Source organism: Podarcis raffonei, chromosome 8, assembly GCF_027172205.1.
Source record: "Podarcis raffonei isolate rPodRaf1 chromosome 8, rPodRaf1.pri, whole genome shotgun sequence".
Lineage (NCBI taxonomy): Eukaryota > Metazoa > Chordata > Lepidosauria > Squamata > Lacertidae > Podarcis > Podarcis raffonei.
In genome coordinates this window covers 34,142,686-34,163,037 of record NC_070609.1, presented here as the reverse complement: position 1 = coordinate 34,163,037, position 20,352 = coordinate 34,142,686, and the positions used below count along the sequence as shown (strand labels likewise).

Here is a 20,352-nt window from a genome sequence, read left to right as displayed (position 1 = left end):
AGCCTCAGAAAATTTTGCAACCTGCTTTCAGCATGAGACAATATTAAAGGCTTTCTCACCCATAATCCTTTTGGCTTGGAAAACCCATTAGGGACCAAGAAGGATGCATTGTGGGAAGAGGGCAAGTACTGGGATACACAAGTACTGCTTCATGAGCTGCAAGGAAAAGAGAGGGGGAAATCTGTGTTGCCTTTTTATAAAGCCATTATTTTCATTTTTGACAGGTGCATCTGTGGCTGGCTCAAGAAGCGGCTCTCGGCGCCAGGACTCAGCTTAGCGACATATAAGCTGATAATGGAGAGTGTTGTTGAACATATGCAGAGTGCCTGTCCCTTACCACCAAGAAGGAACAGGTGGCCACATCGAGTCTGGGATTTGAAAGAACAACTAACAAGTCAGAGTGAGAGTTGACTGGCTGGAATTTGGCACCAGGTGCAGCAAAACAAGAATTGTGGATTGAATCCTGGCAGTGAGCTTGCTTCCATCTGAGACAGATCAACATTTGCCAGCAATAAGTGCACTCACAAGGCCGTTGCTTGAATTTCCTGCGATGGCATCAAAAATGCCAGATGCCAAAGGGGAGGCTTGTGCAACATCTGTGGGAAAGGTATGTTTTGTTGGCAGGGGAAAGTCTAATCCATCAGGTGTCGGAAAGAGTGTGTGGTACAAGGTTACTACTACTTGAGGGAATTTGGAGTTGGGGATGTTTAGCTTGGAGAAGAGAAGTCTGGAGAAGGAGTGGTATCATATCCACCTTCCAATATCTGAAGGTCTGTCACATGGAAGATGGAGCAAGCTTGTTTTCTCCAAAGAGTAGGACCCAAAGCAATAGATTCAAATGACAAGAAAGAAGATTCCGACTAAACATTAGGAAGAACCTTCAGACAGTAAGAGCCATTCCCCAGTGAAACAAACTACCTCCGAATATGATGAACTCTCCTTCCTTGGAGGTTTTTAAACAGAGGTTGGATGGCCATCTGCCAGGGATTCTTTCGCAGATTTGGAAAATAATCTTCTCAAACCAGCTTGGGAGAATGAAATAAGAGCCACATCATTTGCATAATGAAGAAGCAGAAGTTGAGCCACGTACATGGAAAGGAAGAAGAGAATTCCTTCACTCAGATTCCTGCATTCCAGGAGGTTGGACTAGATGACCCCTGGGGTCCCCGGCCAACTCTACAATTCTATGATTCCTCCTCTGACAATACTAGAACACAGGATCATCCTATGAAACTGGCAGGCAGTATATTCTGGCTAAAACAAAGTGTATTCCCTGCACTTTGGCTTATGCATAATTGTCTTATATAATTTAGCTTATCTATTTAATGTATTTATAGCCCATCTTTCTCCCAAGTTGGTATTTTAAAAAATTTACAGCATTTTTTTAAAAAATCATTATAAAATACAAAATGATAAAGACAAACTAGTTAAAAACAATAGCTCAAATACATCAGAACGCTTTTAGAATCAGCATTAAAATACCTATGGCTCTGGCAGAAGCCCCATGGTCAGCCTCATCTGTACCTAGATTTCAAAGGCCTGTCTCAACAGGAAGGTCTTAGCCTGCCAGCAGAGAGATAACAAGGAGGAATCCAGACTAACCTCTCTTAGGAAGGAATCCTACAGCTACAAAAATGATGTGGTGCTGAGGAGGGCCACACACAGGCTTAGAGGCGTGTGTGTATAATTTTATTGAATGTTAACAAACAGGACTAACAGAGTCTTCCAACAATTCAACGACTGAGCATGTGAGGGTGTTCTTACATTCCAAATGAGAACTCGCTTCAGAACCCCCCCCCCCCCGGGGAGCAGGGCGCAGAATAAGAGCCACCCAAGTGGTACCGAAGGGTTAAGCACACAGCATTTCAAGGCACAAAGTGCCCCCCTTGCTCTCTCCCGCCCTGCCCCCCAAATTCCCTGCCCTGCCTTTTTGCAATTTCTCATTTGCGGCAGCCTTGCCAAAGTGCCTGCCTCAGCAGCCTGCCAGCTCTCATTACCCAGCAGGTAGGAGAAATTGCTGGTGACACCTCACTTTAGACTGATAACAGGGGCGCACCTGGTACATTGTTCCTTTTCCTGCCATCAAAACACCGGCCAAGGCTTGACTTCGGCTTTCAGCCCTGAGCAGCTCTTTATTCCAGGTGGCAGAATAAGAAACAGCAAGGCCTCAAAAGACTGGTGCCTGAGGCAGGAAATCAAAAGGACGGACGTCATTCTCTCCCCTGCCTGCATCGGCTGATCACATCATGCACACATTAACACACGAGAGGCACCAATCTCCTGGGACGTTCTCCTGCACAGGCCTCCCTGAAAGGAACAGGAAAAAGCGTGCAAGAGCCAAATACATGCATGAGCAACATGTAGCGACTCAGCATCAAAATAGGCATTTCTGTGCCTGTTTGACTCCACAGTAGGGGTGGGAGGAAGTAATACTTAACTGTGCCACTGGGGGGCAGGTTATTTTAGACTAAAGTGGGTGGCAGCACCCCCTGCGGGGCGGTGGGATTACCTAGGGGGCAATAAGAAGCAAGAGGGTGGCAAAGGGGCATTGGGGGTGTAAACAACTGTCAGACTCTGAAAAGCAAGAACGACAGGTGCTCTGACGATTGTCAACAGAGTTGCGTCAGAGTGCTGAACCAGAAGGCACTTTGGTGCCACACTGCTAACCAATGCCAGAGTGAGCATCTTTTGGTCTGGTGCTTGTACCAGAGTGCCTGCCTGACCGAAATACGGGACATTCCGGGATCAAAACAGGAATTTGGGCATTTGGGCGTTCTTCCTTCCTATCTTCCTTCCTTCCTTCCTTCCTTCCTTCCTTTCCTTTCCTTTCCTTTCCTTCTTTCTTTAAATTATTTATTTGGTTGTTCAAATTAAAATTTTACAGTCACATTATCCAACTTACAACATAAAAACAAGACTCCAAGGAATCTCTTGGACTTCCCTTCTTCCCTTTGTGAGTCCTATTGTTAATCACTTCCTCCTGCATCTTTTATGATAATCCAGATCTTTTACCACTCCATTGTGTCCAAAATTCACTGTTAGACTATAAGTGATATTCCAATCCTACTAACAATTTTAACTGTTTACAATGGTTTTTAAGATAAATTATAAATGTTCCCCATTCCTTATTAAAATCTTTCTTTCTTTCTTTCTTTCTTTCTCTATCTAAACTTCTTTGCCTTGCACTGGATAATTAAAAAACAACAACAACCCAAAACCCACCAATTAGCATCATGTTTGTTTTTATCAGATTAAGTGGGCCTTCTCCAACCTGATTCCCTGTAGATACTTTGGACTACAGCTCCCATAAGCCTGGCTGAGGCTGATGGGAGTTGTAGACCAAAACATCTACAGGGCACTTGGTTGGAGAAGGCTGAATTAGGCACACAGACACAGGAACACAGACCAGCCACCTCTCGTGCAATGCCATTTTGCACAGCCCAGGTTGGGGAATTCCTTGTTAGGTGACAAACATATGCTTCCCGCCTTACTATGTGAAACCTCTGGCATAAGAGGAATGGAAGGCTGCAAGCGCAACAGCACATTCTCCCAATCCCACCTGGTACACTCTTCCTAGGACTGGCTGGTGTAAGCTGCAGCGCCTCCTTGAAAGAGTGGGGGACCACTGCCATCTAGTGAACGAGTCCAGGAAGGACAGGCAAGAGTGAGATCTCTAAGGTAGAGATGTCCTGAGCCATGCCTGCTCTTGCATCTCAGCTGGAGACACATGTAAAGGTGGCTTCTCTCCTCAGGTGAGGGCAAAGAAGAAGGAAGAGGAAGGGGTCAACAACCCTCAGCAACTGTGGTAAGGTCAACACAGGTTAGGTCAGAAATGACAGTTGAGGAAACATAGAAGTAGCTGTCTACCAGCTCCATCTGGTACGCAGGCTGAGACCCTACCTGCCTGCAGACTGTATCGCCAGAGTGGTGCATGCTCTGGTTATCTCCCGCTTGGACTACTGCCATGTGCTCTATGTGGGGCTACCTTTGAAGGTGACTCGGAAACGACAGCTAATCCAGAATGCGGCAGCTAGACTGGTGACTGGGAGTGGCCGCCGAGACCATATAACACCAGTCCTGAGAGACCTTTATTGGCTCCTAGTACACTTCTGAGCACAATTCAAAGTGTTGGTGCCGACCTTTAAAGCCCTGAATGGCCTCGGCCCAGTATACCTGAAGGAGCATCTCCATTCCCATCGTTCAGCCTGGACACTGAGGTCCAGTGCCAAGGGCGTTCTGGCGGTTCCCTCACTGCAAGAAGTGAGGTTACACGGAACCAGGCAGAGGGTCTTCTCGGTAGTGGTGCCCACCCTGTGGAACGCCCTCCCATCAGATGTCAAGGAAATAAGCAACTATCTGACTTTTAGAAGACATCTGAAGGCAGCCCTGTTTCAGGAAGTTTTTAATGTTTGATGTTTTATCGTGTTTTTAATATTCCGTTGGGAGCTGCCCAGAGTGGCTGGGGAAACCCAGAAGATGGGTGGGGTATAAATAATAAATTATTATTACTATTATTATTAGTCCATCTGTCATCTTTTTCACATGCAGACTCTCTTTCACATCAGCCTCCAGTGCAAGCTGCATTGCATCCCAACTCTTCCAGCACAATAGGCTAATGGTGAGCAGTGCCAGAGGTCAACATGAGTGGAACAACCATTGTAAATATTGCCTTTGTACAGTACCATTTGACCTCAAAAGAGGAAGCTTCCACAAAATGAGGAGATTGGTAAAAATGAAGTTAAAAGGAAAAACCAAGAGGGTCAGTCATTCCAAGATGCTTGAAAGTTGTTTAAAAACACAATATTAGAAACTCAACTGTATATTGCAGATCAAGAAAGGTACCATGAAGACACTGGCATGGTTAACAAGCAAATAAGCTATTAGAGGCAAGAAGGCTTCCTTTTGAAAATGGAAGTCTTTTGCAGATAAAGAGAACTAAATGAAACACAAACTTTGGCAAAAACACAAACTTTGGCAGGCAGACAGTAAAGGATGCTTAAAAAAGAATCGGAGGAACACATTGCTAACAGCAACAACTTCTTTAAATATATTAGTAGCAGGAGACTGTCTAGGCAGGCAGTTGGATTCTTAGATGACAAGGGATTCAAAGGTGTGCTAAAGGAGAATAAAGAGATTGCTGAGAAGCTGAATGATTTCTTTCCATCTGTCTTCTCAATGGAAGATATGGGGCAGATCCCAGTGTCTGAGTTACCGGTAACTTTTGGAGGCGAATCTGAGAAACTAAGACAGATAGTGGTGATGAGAGATGAAGTTCTAGACCTAGTGGTCAAAGTAAAAACTGACAAATCACCAGGTCCAGATAGCACCAACCTGAAAGTTCTCAAAGAACTCAAATGTGAAATTGCTGATCTTCTAATAAAAATGTGTAACTTGTCCCTCAGATCAGCCTCCATACCTGAAAGGTAGTAAGTGTAACACCAATTTTTAAGAGGGGTTCACGTACTGTCCAACTTTTTCAGGTCAAAACCTGGAACGGGCTTCTTCCAGGACACGCTCCCAGGCAAGTCACATGACCTGCACCATGCTCTCAACCTCCCCCTCCCCCCCTAAAAAGTGTTTTTTTTTCCAGGATTGTGATCTCATGTGTTTTGGGACACCACAAGATTGCAGCCCCCTAAAAGCACTTTTGGGGGGCTGAGACCATAGCGCAAGAATGGCCACCATGATCTCATGTGAAAAAACAGGATGTCCCATTTTTTCCAGAACACATGGCAGGGATGGATTCATGGGGGATCCTGGAAATCACAGGCTGGTTAGCTGTCCCAAGAAAACTGGTGAAAAGTATTGTTAAAGTTAAAATAACCAAGTATATAGAAGGACAAGCCAGCATGGCTTCTGTAAGGGAAAGTCCTGTCTTTCAACCCTTTTAGAGTTCTTTGAGAGTGTCAACAAGCTTATAGAGGTGATCCAGTTGACATAGTATACTTGGACTTGGAAAAAACTTTCAGCAAAGTGCCTCACCAAAGACTCCTGAGTAAGCTTAACAGTCATGGAATAAGGGGAGGGGTCCTCCTATGGATGATGAATTGGTTAAGTTGCAGGAAGCAGGATGTAGAAAATGGAGTCCCCCAAGGATTGGTCTTGGGACCTGTGATTTTTAACTTGTTCCTAAACAATCTAGAAACAGGAGTGAGTAGTGACTTGTTCGGGGTCATTAAAACAAAAAGGGATTGTGAAGAGCTCCCATAGGACCCCTCCAAACTGAACAAATGGGTGGTAAAATGGCAAATGCAATTCAATGTAAACAAGTGATGCGTGTCAGGGCAAAATAAATCTTAATTTCACATATAAACTCATGAGGTCTGAATGGGTGGTGACTGACCAGGAATGAGACCTTGAGGTCATAGAGGACAGTTCAATGAAGATGCCCACCCAGTGTGCAGCAACTGTGAAAAAGAAATTGAAAACAAAACTGCTGGTATCATAATACCATTATACAAATCTATTGTACAAGTGGATAGAGAAAGATTTTTTTCTCCTTCTCTCCTAACGCTAGGACTCATGGACATCCAATGAAGCTGGAAGATTTGGGACAGGACTTCTTCACACAGCACACACTTAAACTTAGGAACTCACTGCCACAGGAGGTTGTGACGGCCACCAACATGGATGGCTTTAAAAAAGGATTAGGCAAGTTAGGCTATCAATGGCTACTAGCCATGGTGTCTTTGCTCTGCCACCACAGTCAGAGGCAGCAATGCTGGGAAACCACAGAAAGTCCTCTTGTGCTTGGTTCGGCTTACAGGTTTCCCGCAGGCATCTGGTTGGCCACTGTGAGAACAAGATGCTGGTCTAGATGAGCCATTGGCCTGATCCATCAGGCTCAGTTTGGAAAAGTCCTCAAAGGGCTGCCCAGTTTAAGGGAGAAGGGAGAGCTGGGGAAGGAGCTTGAAGTTTCCTGTAAGCATCTGGTGAATAGACTGAACATGGGTCACCAGGTCCCCCTATGGTGAGAGGCATTCTATTTCTATGTACATTACAGTAATCATTTCTAAATTTGTGCCTATGCATATAAATGAGGATACGTGAGTTCTATGCAAATATTTGTCCTTTGTTTGTGATGCATTTCATTGTTTCTGGTGAGGCACTGGTGTCCCCGCTAAGCTTGGGAGATGATTCATCCACATCTGACTTGCTACCAGAAGCCACGTAGACTTTTACTCTGCTGCAATGATGGGAAAGCCTCACTTCTTCTTTGGAGGTTCCCACTTGCATTTATGATAAAAAGAAACCTCGCATCTCAGCTAAGCCTTCCCAGCCAACAAACACCTCTATGTCGTCATCCTACTTGTTTCACAAACAAAGGAGGGCTGGCCTGATTCCTTGCTGCCAAGCCAGAAATCCCCCTGCAAAGGTCTAATGGGATCTGCCCTATATCTTCCATTGATCTGGGAATATAAACCACTTGTTACCTGACTGTGAATACACTGGAGCGCATTGTGTGGATTCTAGTAGCCAGTGCAACAGGTGCACAACCGGCATTATGTGTTCCAGTTTCAAGCCCTCATCAACAGAAGAGCATCCATTTTTTGCACCAAGTGAAGTTTCTGAACCATCTTCAAAAGTAGCCATACATGAAGCACATTACAGTAGTTGAACTTGGTTAGCACTAGTGAATGAGCAATTGAAGTCAGGTCCAGCCACTCTGGATACAGTCGTGCTTATGGCTCACAGCTAGCATAGCAGCACAAGTCAGTGAAAGTCATCTCCCTGTCCCCATCCCGTCCTCCGGGGGGTATGCGACCTCATCAGCCAGCTCCCCAGCACACATTACCTCCCATTTCATCTGGTTTAAATTTCAGCTTGCACTTCCAAACAGCTTCCATACACCTGTCCAAGAAAAGCACAGATCCTTGGGACAGGGGTGGGTGGGAAAGGGAGGTCGAGTTGTACACCATTTGCATACCTGTGACTCAACACGGAGATCAAATCTCCAAATAACTTCTCCCAAATTTTAAAGAGCAGGTGGGAAGAAACTTCTCTGTGTGAATCACAAAATGCTCTGTCCAGACAATCAGTGAGCTGTCAACTGGTTGTGCAGTGGCCTCGAAAAGGGCAAATGCCATGATAATGGATAATTAGGGATAGCGTTGAAAATAAAGCTGCTGCTATCATCATGCTGTGATACACATCTCAGGCATGAACACATTTGGAATCCTGTGTACTGTTTTGGTCCCCTCACCTCGAAAAGGATGTTGTAGCATTGGAGAAGATTCAGAAAAGGGCAACCAGAATGATCGAGGGGATGTAGAGATTCCCCTATGAAGAAAGATTACAGTGCATGGGACTTTGTGACTTAGATAAGATGCAAGTAAGAGGTGACACGGTAGAAGTTTATAAAATTAGGCATGACACGCCGGCTCCCTCGGCCAATAAAGTGAGATGAGCGCCACAACCCCAGAGTCGTCCACAACTGGACCTAATGGTCAGGGGTCCCTTTACCTTTACCTTTAAGAAAGTGGAGAGAGAAAAGTTTTCCTCTCTCCCTCATAACACTAGAACTTGTGGATATCCAATGAAGCTGAATGTTTGAAGATTCAGGGAGGACAAAAGAAAGGACTTCTTCAGACAGTGCACAGTTAAACTATGGAACTTGCTCCCACAAGAGGTACTGACAGACCTGGATGGCTTTAAAAGATTATTGGACAAATTCATGTAGGAGAAGACGATCAATGGCTACTAGCCCTGTGGCTATGCTCTGCCTCCACGGGCGAAGCAGCAATGCTTCTGAAAATCAGTGGCTGGAAACCGTGGGGGGGGGGCTGTTGTGCTCGGATCCTTCTTGTGGGTTTCCCACAGGCATCTGGTTGGCCACTGTGAGAAGAGGATGCTGGACTAGACGGGCCATTAGCCTGATCCAGCAGGCTTTGCTTATGTTCTTATGAGATGGTTCATTCCGCCCTTTTTCAATCTGTGTGTCTCTTCCTCCATTTGCCTTTCCCCAGCCACTCCATTGCATTCCCCTCCCTATTCGGTCCCCCCTCCTCTTTTTCTGGTTTTTCCCCCTGGTTTGTTGGCTCTGCTCCAAAAGACTGTGTTTGTCTCCATGGTCCACAACCAAGGAAGAGGAAGGAGCAAGCAATGTTTTCCGTCTGACACTTTTCTGCCGGCTGGTCCCTCGAAGCTTCTTCCCGCAGAGATGGGTGATGCACGTCACCATAGTTACAAAAGAAGCTTGTTTTTCCTGTAACAAGCTGCGAGAAATTGCATCACCTTTCCAGGCCAAGGTGGGTGGTTACAGCAGTGACTCATCTCTACCCAGCCACTGGTGGATTATTTGATATTAACAAGGAGCGGTTGAGGAGCCCAGAAGGGAATAAGAGGATATGAGATCCAAGAGCTGGACTGATTTTTAATCCAGCTCCTGACATGCAGCCATATATAACTCCATTCCATCCAAATTAGGAGGGGATGTGGAGGTGTTGAACAGGTGTCTGGAAGCAGTAATGGACTGCATGGGGGCTAATAACTGAGGCTGAATGCTGATAAGATGGAAGTGCTGTGAGTGGGAGGTGTCCCAAGATGGAAGTGCATGGGTGTGTGGTCCCCATGTCCAGGAATTATGTGTACAGCCAGAGGCACCAACTTGAACAGAAGATTGGGGGAGCCGATGATGCACATATTGTGCCAAGGGGAGGAGCAGAACACAGCAGCAGTGCACCTTCAATGACTGGCAGCTCCTCCTCTATGGCGCTCAGCCTGCTTCTCCTCCTACCACCACCACCAGCCCAGGGCTGCTTCCCCCCTCCCTCCCCTTAAAGGTAGTTCTTAGCCCTTGCTACCCACAGAAAGTAGCAGCTTCTCCCAGCCTCTCACCCTGGGAGACCAACATTCCCCAGTCTCTCACCCAACATCCCTCCATGAACCATCAACCACCTCCATGGTGTCTCTTGATTGTTCTGTCCGCATGTTATCAGTATGCTATGCTATCAAACATAATGCTGCGTGTTGTCTGTGGCATATCACTGAACATAAGGCAAACCCTCAAGCAGCCCCTATTTACAAGGCACAGTCCCAATGTTCTGGCATCAATGCCCATGCTGTAAAATGTTCTTGTACATTCATTGCCATTCTTCTATTCATTCATTTATATTTATTGCATTCAAAGACCACCTTTCTCTCCAAAGTGGCATACATGGTCCACCACCACCCCTCCTCAATCCTGCAACAACAAGGTAGGCTAGGCTGAGAGGCAGTGACTTGGTCACCCAGTGAGCTTCATGGCTGAGTAGGGAGTTGAATCCTGGTCTCCAAGGACCTAGTCCAGCACGCTAACCACTACGCCACACTGGCTCTCCATTTTCAGCCTCCCCCCACTCCACCTGAACATCTAGCAGTTCAGTTTTGGAGGACATAGGGAGTGGGGGATCTTGTAATTGCAAACATCTAGCCAAAATTTTGCACCAGCTTCCCTCCCATTCCTGCTATTTAATATGCAATAGTAGGTAATCCTTAGTCTGTATTTAACATAGCATGCAATGGTATATCATCCTTAATATATATTTGACATGCAATGACGTGTACTCCTTAGTATCCAATGCCTGTCATGCTCAAAGTCGCTGCATAGATTCCCGTTGCAGCTATTCTAGAAGTACAGCCAGATCCATTGTGACATCAAACATTCTTTTCAAGAAAGAGGAACTGTTACGGTACGGGCAGTTTACTAAGACACTGTGCTCCGGAAGTCAGGATGGGACAGGCTGTTACAGAGTAAATGAATACAATGCACTGCAGGCAGAGAAGAGATTGTGTAATGTGTGCAAGAGGGGAGAGTCAGGCAGTGATCCTTGATGGGTGAATAAGGGATGTTCCAGCTACGCCAGTGCTGTGTCCAAGAATCAAGGCAGAAGTAAATAACAAGGGCATTGTTCTAAGATTAAAAAGTAACTGTCATTGCAAAACTCAACAAGTGTGCCCCAGCTTAGCGAGTCCCCATTGTTACTTCCCATCTCTTGTAATAGGCTGAATCCTTTCAGTTGGCTATTCCTTCCAGCTGCCTTAAAAGAAGACTTAGGGGGAAACTGCATGTTAAATCACCATATTTCTCCCTCTCCATACTCCCACAACCCAGCACTACGAAAGATAATCCTTAGTCCATGCAGGTAGTTATTTAGCTTGGACAGGCCATCTCTCTGGTTCACTCTCTGTCTGAATGGTTGAGGGAGTTGGGTATGTTTAGCCTGGAGAAGAGAAGATGGAGAGGTGATATGATAGCCATCTTCAAATATCTGAAGGGCTGTCACCCTGCTGCTCCGGAGGGTAGGACTACAACTAATGGATTCAAATTGCAATAGAGGAGGTTATAGCTAAGCATTAGGAAGAACCTTCGGACAGTAAGAGCTGTTTGACAGTGGAATGGGCTCCCTTGGAAGGCAGTGGACTCTCCTTCCTTGGAGGTTTTTTAACAGAGTTTGGATGGCCATCTGTCGGGGATTCTTTAGCTGTGATACCTGAATTGAAGGGGATGAACTAAATGACCGTTGGGGTCACTTCCATCTCTACAATTATGTGATTCTATGATTCAAGGCAGGTTCTGGTGTCGTCTGTAGTGCTGATGACACAGTGAAATCATCCAGCACAGCACAGCTCACCTGCCTCACTTTCCTACTCTGATGGAGCCGAATAAGAAACATCCCACACACAGTCATCAGAAAGGTCATGAGTATAATGTTCTGTTCTTTCAACCAGCTTACAGAGAGTTGTTAATCTGTATTCTCCCTTCCACAATATCCCAGGTTTTTGGTTTTTCGAAAAGTATGCTTTATTTATGCATTTTCAGTAGTAAATACAGTTAAAATGTCTAACTCGAAAGCACCCCCATTTCCCCTCCCCCTCCTTCCCAGTCATCCCATATAATTCATAGAATTTGCATAGAATCATGTGTAAATATTGAGAACAATTGTAAATATTGGGTAATGTTCATTCTCCAAGCAGATTGCCCCAGAGAGTCAATGGCAGTGTCTTCGTCCTGTTGTTTCTGACATGGGGGGGCGGGGAATGTACCATATGTCATCAAAATATTAGATAGCTTTTCTATGAGTGCAACTCTATGAGTGCAAAATCTTAGTTTTCTATGAGCGCAACTCTTCTCATTGCATGCATCCTATGTAAAATTAGCAGCTGATTTCCAATTTTGAACTAAAACCTGTCCAGCAGCCACCATAAAAAGAATTAATAGTTATTTAAACAAAAAGTCTTTTAAGCCTTCAGTAAACAAGTTTAATAATGGTAGTTTGGGATCACAGGGAACTGTTCCACTTCATCTATTCTTAAGCTATGAAAACCTTGAATCTTCTTGCACCTCCACCACATGTGGCAATAAGGTCCCAATTCTTAGCAACCTTTGCTTGTGAGTTTGTTTTATAGCATCTGAGACCTACGTAGCATTTATTTCTGTCCTTGCTGATATAGACGTAAATGGTTGTTTTCCCCAAAATTTATGCCACTCACTTGGCTCAATATTACAGATCAAATCTGATTCCTACAGAGATTTTAAGGAACCTAGATTACTGTGTGACAGTAATTTTTAGATGTGTAGTATTTAGGAGAAGCTGTTCTATGGGTTTGAGTGGTCTGATGGCTTGAGACATCCCTATAGGGTTGGAAGTAAAGTGTTTTACTTGAATAGCCAGCCAGTCTGTATCCTAGTTTTTCTGTTAGCTGAGTGCCTATCAGTAAGGTCTTTATACAGGTCCCTAATGGTATTAAAAAATGTTTCCAGTCATTAAATTGTTGTTCCCTAGTTTTGCTATAAAACAGGGGATGGTGATAGAAAGCTATAAGAGGAAAGATGGCGGGAGCTAATCTTTTAATATAATCATAGAACTGTAGAGTTGGAAGAGACCCAAAGGGTCATCTACTCCAACCCCCTGCAATGCAAGAATCTTCGCTAAAGAATCCCTGACAGATGGCCATCCAACCTCCATTTAAAAACCTCCAAGTCCATCACATTTTGAGGGGGTTTGTTCCATTGCTGAATAGATCTTACTCTTAGAAAATTCTTCCAGATGTTGCGTTGGAATGCTTGGTCCACGTGGTTTGCAAATGCAGTTGGTTTTAATGCATCAGGAATGGAACAGCTGCTGCCTGTTTGCATTTGAAAGAATCTCATTCCAGTGAAATTCATGCACATTGCTGTGTTTCATCATTTAACATGTGCTACGTATATGGGATATATTATGATCCCTTGTCAGAATATCCTAGGTTTCTTAACTCAAACAAAAAAGCTGCATTCAAATTGTTCATTCGCACCCCAATGTTGCTCTGTTTACACTTCAGATTCCATTTGTTTTTCCCCAACTATTTCATTCATGACAGATTCTGAAGATATGCCTGGTTTAGATTTTAAAACTCCAACAACATTCACTTCCGGAACGCAGGCTCCCCCTCCTTCCCTGAACTGAAGGTGACATCATTGGTGACTATGACAGAACAATAGGCCTAGGCCAGCCTTGGTCTGGATCTGGGGCATGGAAGGCTCAGAAACCTGTCTTGCTCTCTGTGCTGAGTCGATAGAAAGCTGTGGCTTTCTATGTTCCCTCCTAGAAACCTAATGGGGGAGGAAGATATGCTCCATATGAATAGATGTGTAAATAAAACCAATATTACAAAGACACCACAGTCCCCACTGATCTTCATTCTAAAGAAACTGAAAGGAAACTGATTCAAGTGTTACGGAACATAGTTTTGTTAGCTCTTAAAAAACGATGTGGGCCACCAGTTTGCTGGCCTTAATCTTTAAAGCCCCTAAATGGCTTGAGAATAGAGTGACTAGGTCCCACAAAGACTTGCCTTTCTCAGAGGACTCGCACACATGTTTTTTGAACTAAGGTGGATGGCAAAAAGAAGTGTTACCTCTGGAAAGATGTTCCCCTGGCCACATTCCTGATGACTTCCAGAAAGAGGCTGAAAACATAGTCAATCTCTTCCACTTTTAATGTGGCTGCTGTTTTAATGCTGTCATTGGGGGTCTTAACTGATTAACTTTCCATTTTGTTGTTTTATTGCTTTTGTGGGACTAAGTCAAAGAAGCTCGGTGGTAAGAGCATCACACGTTGCATGCAGAAGGTCCTAGGTTCAGCTGCCAAGAAAATCCTGGGAAGACTCCCAACTAAGATCTTAATATTAGTTTTCTGATATATCCCCTCCCCACTGATCTTCCAGGATGAGAAGAGGTCTGAAGAGGGTGGAGCAGAGACAGCTGTGTCAGCAGAGTTCCAGATTGCATGGGAAGGACCCACAGGAGGAGGAGATTTAGGCAGCTGTGGGAAGGCGGGGATCTTCAGGCTCCACAATGGCTTCATAGGAGCAAGACCTACTGAGAAGAGTTGTTGTGCTCATTAGGCCTGGCTTTCCTGAGCTGACCTGGTTTCTGCTAATAAAGAGTTAACATCACATACTGCGTGTGATTTGTTGCTGGCTGGCTCCCTGACAGTTGAATGCCTGTGGGTAGTCCCAAAACAGAGTCTGTTTCAACAAAAATTAAGGAAAGAGTGAAGATGGTGAACGTAGTCATGAATTTAGCCCAGAGCAGCAAGGTGAAATTGACAGCTTAAAAATGGCTATCTGGGATCTTGAACATCCAGTGGAGAATAGGAGGATCAGCTTTGGGCAACTGGCATACGTGAGACCTGTCCTTGCTCTGGAGTTGCTTGTTTCCTGTTGGTTTCGCTTGTTTGTGATATCATACTTTGGGTTCAGTGTTTCCAGTTGCTGGAAATCACAGAGGGGACAACGCCCTTGACACCCAGCCATAGTTTTATTATACGTTTAATGGTCTTCTTGTTATAATTTTGAGGATCCTTTGGGTGGATTATAAATGAAATAAGGGTGTTCCAGAACCAGAGTTACTAAAAAACATCTGCTCCTCCAACTTCAATTTGTTTAAAAGCAGTTCCTTTCAAGCCCAAAGTCTCCCATGCAGCCCTTGGAGTACCCTTAAATCCTTTGTGAGCAAGAGACGTGCTGATTCAATTAAAATGTATAAAGGGAGCACGATGCTGACAAATTCAGTTGAATGATCAGCCTTGAGAGACAGGATGGAGTTATCTTCCAGGGGTTTGCTTTTTGTTACATGGCATCCCAATCTCCACGAGTCGTGCAAGATTCTGGGAGTTCCAGGTCGTGTTCAGGGTCGTGTTTCCATTGCGAATTCAGGGCACAGTGGAGTCTGTAGCACTTTAAAATATATGGTTTATTTTACACCTATATATGCCTAAAGTCTTTCAAGGATGGGGTGCAGAACATTATACCCCAATAGTGTCTCTCCTTGCCCCTCTCATAGTTCAGCAGCTGAGGTTTAAAGCAGCTGCCAGACATGGCTGCTAGTCTCTCAGTGCAGTCTCCTCTAGCCAGAGCCAAGATGGTTTTGACCTGCCCAGCAGCTCATGGAAGTCTGGGTTTGTTCTCCTTCTTCCTCCCAACACATCCTTCACCAAAAACCCAGCACTCCTGCAAAACAACACTCCTTTTCAGTCACCTCTCACACACTCATTGCCTTGGCAACATCTGTTTGGTACTAACCTGGGCAACTTCTTTGGTGTTATGGGTACCTGACCATCATTTCATAATGGCCTACATTCAACCACCCCAGCCAGACAAATTTGCACAAGCTAAACCCAGGAACTTCCGTAGGCACAGTTCAGGAAAACTGCTGCAGCCTGTATTTATCCCTTCAGTGTCCCAAATATTAGCTATATTCAGACATTCATTCATTTCTTGGGTTTAGCATACCCATCAATTGCCCTGGAAAACCTGGGACATCCCATTTTTTCTTAAGAGACCACGGTGGCCATTTTGAGTGCCTTGCTGTCACGTGATTTTGGGCCGAGATCTTGCCCCAGAAAAAGTGGTTTTCCAGTTCCATGATCTCATGTGGCGCCCCAAAGGCAAGTGGAACATCCTCTCAGAGGACCATTTGGCCTATTTAAGCAGACTCACTCAGTGCCTGACTTCATCATCCTCGTTTTCACCAGTGCTATATAGCAATATTGTTATTACAGTCGCCAGCCTGGCTGCTGAGCTTGCTGGATCAGAGCAGAATACATTTGGGGGTTTGGGGGGGCAGTCCAGCAGCTTCTGAATTTTCATATCGCTGATTTCTGTAGCGATATTGTTGCTAGATCAGAGCAAAATGCACTTGGGGGGGGGGATTGGGGGCAGTCCAGCTTCTTCTGAAGGGTGATTACAATAAGTGCTGGTGGGCGTCAACTTTTACTTTTTGCATTTTCACCGTAAATATAAATCTTGATAAAACCTCAAGTGTGGAATTGTTCAAACCTTTGGAGTTACGAAGCAACGTTTACTCCTTTGAGCATCAGGTACACCTGGCTATTTTATGCCTGGAAATCAGTAGAGAAACATGTTCCATCCCTTCAGCAGAAACAACTCAGTTGGGGATAATTTGATTGTCCTCTATTTTCTGGCTTTCTGACACTTCCCAATTGATTGTGTTTCCTTGGGCAGCGGTGTTTTAACTCTATGCCGGTTGGTTTATCTTGTTAACTAGCACTTGCTTGGGGATCAGACTGTTCTCAGCAAATGCCGCCGTAAGACCTGCCTGGTGAGTCATGCATCCTCTTGTCTCCTGCGTGAACCCCAGCCCTTCCATCCTAAGCTCAGGTTGTATATATGTGTAAATAAAACCACATATCCTGAAGATACCACAGCCTCCATTGACCCGTATTCCAAAGTAAATGAAGCCTGGGAAAAGCACATGGAACTCCCAGAGTCTCTCAGCACATGGAGGTTAGGGTGGTGTGTAACAATGCATTGAGATGCAGTGTGGTGTAGTGGTTAGAGCATTGAACTAAGACCTGGGAGACCAGGGTTCAAATCCCCACTCAGCCCTGAAGCTCACTGGGTGGACCTTGGGCCAGTCACTGCCTCTCAGCCTAACCTACCTCTCTAGGTTGTTGTGGGGATTAAATGAGGAGGGAGGAGAGCCATGTACACCACCTTAAGTGCCTAGGAGAAAAAGGTGAGCTATAAATGCAATGAGATAAATAATAAATACATTGGGCTGTTGTGTAGAAAATTAGTGTCTGCAATGTGGCATTTTAATATTTTGCTTTATCTTTGTCCTTGTTGTTACCTACCCTGGGGTCTTGCAACAAACGGTGGGATATAAGTTTGCTGCTTTCTTTTTTAAGGTTTATTACATTTTCTCAGAAATACAGTCATACCTTGGTTTTTGAACAGCTTAGTTCTTGAATGTTTTGGCTCCCGAACGGCACAAACCCAGAAGTGACTGTTCTGGTTTGCGAACTATTTTTGGAAGCTGAACATCCGACGGGGCTTCCGCGGCTTCTGATTGGCTGCAGAAGCTGAAAATCAGAAGCCGCACTTTGGTTTTCTAGTGTTTTGGAATTCAAATGGACTTCTGGAACGGATTCCATGTGTCTTCCAAGGTACAACTGTAGCATTATAAAAATGAAATAAACCATGTAGAAAACAACCAGCAACTGTGTTACAATTATGGTAATGCAAGTAGGCAGATCCAGACTTGATTTTGCACATTTTAGTCAAAGGAAGGGACCAATAACCAGAGTGTCTAATACAGCTGTAGAAGCAGGAAATCGCAACCAGGCAGCCTCACCACATTGAGGCATGTGTTGCTGGAGGTGGAGGGTTTGCAGTGCACGATTCTTGCTGATGAAACATATGAAAGGGAGCCATGTAACACTGAAGTGGCCATGTTTCATTACCCCTTCAGCATCCTCTCTGGATGGGTTAAGTGGACGACGCAATATCCCACACTTTCTTAAGCCACCTTTCACAAGATGAGCAGGTAGGAGACTTCTAGAATCCCTTTTCTTTTGCTTTCCTTTGACACGTTTATTGAGTTTTAAAAAACTACAGTGTATAAATGAGACAAACAATAAAGAAACAAAGAATGATGACTGTGTGGAGCACATAGTTTCAGTTGGAATGAACAGAAGGCTTACAGTTGCATCATAATAAAACAATAGATGCTGGGGGGGAAGTCTTGGATGCTACAAAGGTAGATTCTTATTCACCAGGGTTTTTTAAACAGAGGTTGGATTCTTTAGCTGTGTTTCCTGCATTGCATAGGGTTAGACTAGATGATCCTTGGGATCCCTTCCAGCCCTATGATTATATGATGCTATGATTCTATGAAGGGACATTTTAGAAGTCAGAGTAACATATCAATAAGGCAGCCTCACCACACAGCGCCACTTGTTGTTGGGGGCCTAAGCTGTCAGTGCACTCGTTGCATTTATAAAGCATCTAATCGGAAACCATGCATCCTCAAAATGGTCTCGTTCCCTAACCCCTCTTAGAACCCTCCTCTGTTGGGTTAAACGCTCAGACAAGGCCATGTCCTGCACCTTCTCAAATCAATAGGGACGCCATGCAGAATCCCAGCATTGGGAGATTTTGAATCTGGCTGCAGGCGGCAGCAAAGCAAGCAACTCCTTGTTTTATATGGGTGGAATCTGAGACACTTTCCATGGCTTAGCAATCTCAGTTCGGTCTGCAGCTGACAGCAGCACTACCAACTCTTTGTGCACAAAAGGGGGGGTTAACTCACTTTCAGTGGCTAGGAGTGCCAAGACTGGATCAGGAGTGAAGGTTTGGTTTGTTATTGTGGAGAGATCCGCAAATATAGATCACCAATAAGATGTTAGTTTTTCACACCCTCTCCCTGCCCCCCACATATGGGGAAAAGTGCCCTTATGGCCACAAGCTCTCCAACATAGTGGCATGAGATAAGTTGTTTTTTAATAAACAGGCAATAAAAGAAGAAATATCAGCTTGCAAAGCAGGGAGGGGGAAAGCAGTTATGGTGAAGATAACCATGAGGACTAGCTTCCAGAAGCCCAGCCTAGTGGAAATATTCTCTGCCTTCAGTAGGCACATGACAGGACATCATTCCGTAACAAACAACTCCTTTGTGCAGGAAGTGACACCATCCTAATGTGTCAAAAAAGTGGTGAGGAATTGTGCAATTTGCCTGTTTTTCACAATCACACTCCGCTCCAATGAAGTAAACATAGAGCTCAGTTGCCTCTTTGTGGAGCCCTGAAAAGGAGTGCAAGCTGGCAAGACCTGAGCCCATTTCAGATGTGAGGTGTGGAGCTATCAGTGGAGAAGAAAACTCAAGCCCCCCTCCCTTCCAACCCCACCCCTCACCATCCCAGTGTCCCTTCTAAAGCTGGGAAGAGAGTCTACACACCTGGAAGCCGTTCTCCCACTTCCACCTTCCAAGCGTGGATATCTCTGCCTATGTCATCAAAACACTCCTTGAATATAGTACTTTGGTCAAATCGATCCCCAACAATATGACTTGTTCAGGCAATTCCAATTTTTGAAGAACATAAGAAGAGCCTGCAGGATCAGGCCAATGGCCCATCCAGCCCAGCACTCTGTTCTCACAGTGGCCAACCAGATGCCCCAATGGGAAACCTGCAAGCAGGATTTGAGCACAAGAGCCCTCTTCCCCGCTGTGGTTTCCAGCATCTGGCATTTGGAGGCATTTACCACCTCAAACAATGGAGTCATATCATATAATCATCATGGCTAGTAGCTATCAATAGCCTTTTCCTCCATAAATTAGTCTACTTCATCCTCACATCCTTGTGGGAGGGAGGGTTATTGATCTGTTTCATCTTTGCTCTTGTTTTTATTATGTACTTTGTATGGGGGGTGTTTCTGTGAACTCTCCTGAGATCTGCCCCGACAGCAGTATACAATTTAATAAATCAATTTTAAAAATTTAAAAACATGGAATACTTTGGTGAAGGGAGGCAACTGGGTTTACTTTTATTTATTGAGAATTTTGTTCCCCTTTTTTGCACAACGTATGTGGCAGGTTAAACAACATTGGCTTATTTATAAAACTAAATTCTGATTTGTTTGTGGGGAGGTTATACAACGTCTCATCAAGCATTTGGTATCCCACACTTTCCTGTCACTTTCTGTATGGCAAAAACCTCAGGGTTTTGGTTTGTTGTTGGTTTTGGTTTTGTTTTTTTGGAGCAGGGGAGGGAGCAAGTTGGCTGCCCATGAGCACCAAATTAGCTTTAACTGCACAACAAGAATTTGCCAGCATGTGATTGAAACCCACACAGAAATAGTGACAGTGAAGCTTCCAAAGCCCCGTGCATGTAGAACCTACCAAGCTCCAAATTCCCTCCATTCTGTCCACTGGAGCATCCTTGGATCTGAACTTTGAGCAGGTACCATTTTTGAGCTTTTAAGCTCCCCCCCCCCCCTTGCTGGGGTGGGCAGCATGGCCTTCTCAATGTGCTTGGTCTGGAAGCCTAGGGATGCTCATGTGAGATTTCGCAGGAACTTGGATGGCCCTGC

The 20,352-nt window shown here is 44.8% G+C and overlaps 1 long non-coding RNA gene across 1 annotated transcript; it reads left to right on the top strand.

Moving 5' to 3' along the window:
• The first annotated feature begins 10,679 nt into the window (after positions 1-10,679).
• LOC128418941 (uncharacterized) lies at positions 10,680-14,415 on the top strand. Its single transcript, XR_008331787.1, has 2 exons — positions 10,680-10,870; positions 14,185-14,415. It is a non-coding gene; the product is annotated as an uncharacterized LOC128418941 (long non-coding RNA).
• Positions 14,416-20,352: the final 5,937 nt, after the last annotated feature.